This window comes from Chenopodium album, chromosome 15, assembly GCF_948465745.1.
Source record: "Chenopodium album chromosome 15, dcCheAlbu1.1, whole genome shotgun sequence".
NCBI classification, from domain to species: Eukaryota; Viridiplantae; Streptophyta; class Magnoliopsida; order Caryophyllales; family Amaranthaceae; genus Chenopodium; species Chenopodium album.
In genome coordinates this window covers 48287566-48293754 of record NC_137848.1, presented here as the reverse complement: position 1 = coordinate 48293754, position 6189 = coordinate 48287566, and positions in this window count along the sequence as shown.

The window sequence follows — 6189 nt, the reverse complement described above, 5'->3', positions numbered from 1 at the left end:
AGAACTAGGATTCTAACAACATACTCACATAGCTTAACTTAATGCAGTAAATGACCTATTACTACTTACCTGGTTTCTTTCCTGATGAGTACTGATCATATTCTTCATCCATGACACCTACAGTCTGCTACGCTTCATGCAGCCAAAAATTGATGTAGGAACTAAGTAATTACATCAATTGAAAAACAATACACATTTAACATTTGTTACCTTAGTAACATACCTGCTTCAAGATAACATTTAAACAAGAAATTTTTTAAAACAAATCCAACCTGATAATATATTCTCTGATTTTGCTGTAATAGCAAATTAGTAAGTGCTAGTTGAACCATTTGGTGATCATGTCGACAGTAAAATAGATAGGAGAAACACATGACATAAATCAAACCAAGAAAACAACTCATATTCATTGTAGCTTATGATAGCAATATTCAGGCAAACTGACTTATCATTCAAGACAAGTAGCTAAGTCTTATCTGCAGATTTGCATTGTCATTTCTGGTAAGGTTTACAATGGAATACAACAATAACAAATGTTTGTATCAACACAAGAAACTAATTTTCACAACAATAACAAATGTTTGTACCAACACAGACAGCTTATTTTTGACAATGCTTGTCTCAACCACACTAGCAACTAATTTTCAGGCAGCAGTATGTACCAACACGAGCAACTAACTACACAATGTATCTATCAACAGGAGCAACTAAGTTTCACAATGTATGTACCAACACGAGCAGCTAAGTTTCACAATGTATGTATGTGCCAACACGAGCATTTAATTCTCCCAATGTATGTCATTCATTCTCTTCTCCAGAGGTCGGATATTTGATTATTGCATCAGGTGATAACAGGCTTTGAACATAATTCACCGCTTTCACTTGGTCTGGAAAATAAACTTTGCTCCATATTGGTGTAATGCAGCTGAAGTCAACATACCGTAGCCCATCAAAATTGAAAATCATTATCTGTCTAGGCTTTCCAAAAAAATACCAATATGTAGATTTCATATCAGCACAAAACAACTTGGTCCATGATTTCCGCACACCATGTTCTTTCATCATCCACATCTCAACTCCTCTTCCACCCTTAGAATAAGCCCAAGCACACAAGAAATCATTCAAACAACACAGACTAAAAGCAGAACGAATGATTACTGCAGGTTCCCCAAAATTGGCAGACGGCAAATTCATAAATGTCAACTTCTTACTACCCAAATCTAATCCAACAATGCATTGGTGATTCATCCCTATTATAATAGCACCCCAATGTAAAGCTTCATTCACAAGTGTTCCACTATGTTTATACCAAACATCTTCAAGTACAATTGACAGCCTTTGTTCCTCATTCCTTGGCTCTGCTATTGCCTTGTGCTTTACAATCCATTGTTGGGTACTACAGTTGTATAGAAAGACAACTACCACAGGACGATTCAAGGACACTAGAAAATTAATAGCAACAATGTAGAATTCCTCATGAGTTGAAGAATAACCAAACCCAAAACTATAATCCTTTGCAGCAAAATCAGTACTCTGAAGAAAATTTGGAGGAGGGGAAATAGTATTACCAAGACCGCCAAGAACAGGATTAAAAACCCTAAAATCAAATTTAAAATAAAGAAGTAAACAAGGAAATCGCAGTTCACCCTTTGTCGCATGAGCAGAAATCAACAAAACTAAGCCATGAGAAGAACCAATCAAGAAAATGGGATTTACAGAGGAATACTGGCCAAAATAGGTGAAATCAAGATCTCCGTAATCAATAGCAGTTAATGAAGAATCATTGGCAATTGAAAGAACAGACCTCGAGGAGAGAGGATTTGGGCGGAACGCATGATCATTGATGAAATCGGAACTCGAGATTAACAAATCCCATTCTTTACAGACGCGTTTGAATCGGAGAAGTGAATTGGCGGGAAGTCTTGGAAGGATTTCAGTCGATATGACGTGATCCGGAATATCTTGTTCTGGGTTTCATTGTTCTGGGTTTCTCTGTTCTGGGTTTCTCTGTTCTGGGTTTCATTGTTCTGGGTTTCATTGTTCTGGTTTTCAGAATTCTGGGTTTCTCTGTTCTGGGTTTCAGAATTCTGGGTTTCTCTGTTCTGGGTTTCATTGTTCTGGGTTTCTCTGTTCTGGGTTTCATTGTTCTGGGTTTCAGAATTCTGGGTTTCTCTGTTCTGGGTTTCAGAATTCTGGGTTTCTCTGTTCTGGGTTTCATTGTTCTGGGTTTCTCTGGGTTTCATTGTTCTGGGTTTCAGAATTCTGGGTTTCTCTGTTCTGGGTTTCGCTCGATATGATGTGCATTGGAGTTTCTTCGTCGGCGTCTTCGGCGGTGCTTTTCAGCTTCTTATGCGGCGGAGAAGACATGGAGTGGGTATGGGGGTTTGATTTTTGCGGCGGCGATTATGGCGGAGAGAGGAAATCATGATGGTTTTGGCGGCAACACTACAGTGAGAGTGTAAGAGATGCTTTGTTTGATTTAAATGTGGAAAATTACAGAAAACAATACAGTATTTATAACAGTTTTTTTTTTCCTCTTTAGTTTTTTTATTACAGAAACAAAACTCCGTCAAGATTAGTCGAATATTAGTTTGGGCCAAAATAAAATGAGGGAGGGTAGAAATATTATTACAGAAAAGTAGAAAACAAAACTATTGATAATTGTTTTCTTTTTCCCCTTTTTAGAACTTGTTTCTATTTGCTTGAAACAAAGAGATTAGTCCGATTTTTTTAAGGTCTAATTGAATTTTTATTATCTTATCTGATCTGATTCTATAATTTCACTAAATTTTAATCGCATTTTAATATTAATTTATAATAAAAAAAATTTAAAAAAATATACATTATCAAGATGGATCTTGTTATATTCGTCTCACTAGGAACTTTTCAAATAGATAATTCTCATTTTTTTTTAATACGCAATTAACGATATTTAGCAATAAGTAAATAATAATTAAAAGTTACTCTGTATGATTTAATTTGACCTGAATGTTTCTGGTCTGATCTAACTTAATTTGAATTTATTAATGAATAAGGAATAAGTAGCTGAAACTAGTCGAAGAAAACATGTCCTTACTTCGTACATTTTTAGGGACTGTTTGGTTGGGGTATTAATCAAAGGAAAGGGAATTAACTGCCCTTATTTCCTTTGTTAGGTCTTTATCTCGTTCCCTTCACTCTCTCCATTCCCCCAAATCCTTCCAAGCTAATTCCCCCCATAGGTATTTCCATTCTCATTCCTTGGCCGCCACCACCATACCACCACCCTCATACCTACCTACACCACCATAAAACCCATCCACCGCACCACCTTTCCTTCCCCACCCCTCGCTGCTAGAGCTGTCAAAAGCTGACCCGACCCGAAATACCGACCCTAACCCTAACCCGTCTGAACCCGAAAAAAATGGTGACCCGAACCCTACCTAACCCGACCTGAAACCAACCCTAGACCCGAGTTGACCCGAGTATTTGAGACCCGAACCCGACCATGAACTGACCTAGAGAGGACCCGACCCAAATGTGACCCGTAAATTATTGACCTGAACCGAACCCGACTCGAACCCGAGAATGACCCAAACTCGATTTAACTCGTCAAAACCCGAATTCAACCCGACCTGTTACTAACCCGACCCGAGTTCAACCCGACCCGTTCCTAACCCGACTCGATTTTAAACCCGACCCGAAATAAACCCGACTTGTTATTGACTCGACCCAAATTCAATCCGACTTGTTATTGACCCGACCCGAATTTAAACTCGACCTATTACTAACCCGAATTTTAGGATTTAGGAATTTTTAGGATAAAAAGAGTACTCCGTATTGACTATTGAGTTTCAGGCTTTTTTTCAATTTATTAACATGGATTCCAATTATAAAACAAAAGTGGCCTTTCTCATCTTACTTGACTTATCTCTTACATAATCCTCGTCAAAGAAAAACTGAACTGGATAGCAGCAAAAAAAAAAAAAAAAAAAATTAAACAAAAAAATAAAAAATACACGGGACCCAGACAATAGCAAGTGTTTCTCATCTTACTTGACTTATCTTTTTTTATTATTATTTTTTTAAGGGAATTCAAATTTTTGACTTGAACCACACCCGAGACCGACTTGGAAATGACCCGACGTGATTATAACCTGCAAATTATTGACTTGCCAATTTGAACTCGAGAATGACCAGATAAGTTTAAATGACCCAACTTGATTGTAACCCGCAAATTATTAACTAAACCCGACTTGAACCCAAGAATGACCCGACTTGGAAATGACCCGATTATAACCCGCAAGTTTTTGAGTTGAACCGAACCCGACCCGAACCCGAGAATGACCCGACTTGATTATGACCCGCAAATTATTGACTTGAACCGACCCCGACTCAAACCCGATAATGACCCGACCTGATTATAACCCGAAAATAATTGACTTGAACCGAACCCGACTCGAACCCGAACATGACCCTAACTCATTTAAACCCGTAAAAACCCGAATTTAACCCGACTTGTTTTTCACCCGACCCGAATGTAACCCGACCTTTTATTGACCCGACCTAAACCCGACCCGAACCCGAAAAGATGTATGACCCGACGTGACCCGACTCAAGCATGACCCAACCCAAACCCGACCCACATAGGTCTTGACATTAACCCATATTGACCCGACCCGAGATGACCCGACCCACACAAACCCGACTCAAACCCGACCCATTTACCCGAATTGACAGCTCTACTCGCTGCCCCTCCCCTCCCCCTGCAAAGCTCTCCATTCATGTGAAAAACTTTTCCCAACCCCGCAAAACCCTAGAACCCCTCCCCATAAAACCGTCGACCCCCTCCCCAAAAAAAAAAAAAAAAAACTTTTTACTAAAATGATATTTTAGGTGGCCCAAAACAAATTAAAAAGTCAAGTTGGGTTAGAATGGGCCAGGCCCAAAAGTTGTCCAAACCTGGGCAAGCAAGTCGGGCTACTTTAGATCAACTCTACTATTAAGCTGCAAAGATTTTTTTGAAACTCATATTTGAAAAGAAGAGGGAAAAAAAAAACTCGTTTGGCTTCCACTTAGTATGTGGGTCAATATCACATGATTCTCTTCTCCTCAAACTCCACTTCTCTTCATTATAGAGTAATTTATTTCAAATTCCTACTTCTATCATTTATTCTTTACATAATAGAGAGAAAGGAATCTAATTAAGAGACGAAGGGAGTAGCAATTTTCTCATTTAGATGTAAGATAATGTCAAAGTGATGACACTAGCGTAGTGACTAAAAGCAATAATGTCGTTCAGTGTATTTGTTTACAAGTTTATGTTACCAAGCTTGTTTAGTGACCCAAAGGTTGTAGTGTACAAAAAGAAATCAGCAAGAGGAATTAAATGTTGCCCACAAGATACATTTTTGTTACGCAAAACGAGGCACTTACATTATTTTTTTGCTAATTCCGAGCTCAATTCGGATCCTTAAGGACTACAATGGCCCCTTAAACCTTAACCGAATATTTTTCAACATGTAAACCGATGAAAAAGTTGAATCGGGCTGCAATTTACAATTTATAAGAACTTTTGGGTTGCAATTTCCAATTTTTTTTTTAATGGCTGCAATTGACAAATTTTCCTACTTATAATCCAAAAACTTAATTATTTCATATGCGTTTCAAACTAAAATCAACTTATGCAAGGGCCAAGGGGTCAAGAGAAGCTTTTATTTGAAAGCTAAGATACTTAATTTATGTGCAATATATAGGCCGGTATGACTAAGAGTTTCATATCGTGATTTTAATTAATTTCCTTATTTAAAGATATAAAACTAATCCAAAACTAACTTGTGCAACTCATCCAATTAACGGATTATCTATCTTCACCTTCTTCCCCACCACCTGTGACATCTCCTGCAAACTCAATACATCCCTTTCTCTCTCCTCTCTACTAATGGCGTCACTTCTAAATAGTTATTCTGAAACCTAAACGGTCATCGAGATCGACAATAATATTTAAAGTGAAGGGAGGGAGAGAAGCTTGACCATAGCCACGAATTGGAATGCCAATACCATTTCCGACAATAATATTACGAGGATTGCTCAAATTAAAATAAGACTAGAGAGTATCTTGATGTGAAGCCATGTGAGAAGTAGCTCCTGTATCCATATACCAATTTTCATCGGGTTGATGTAAGGAGAGGGTGTGCAAAGCAGCTTCAA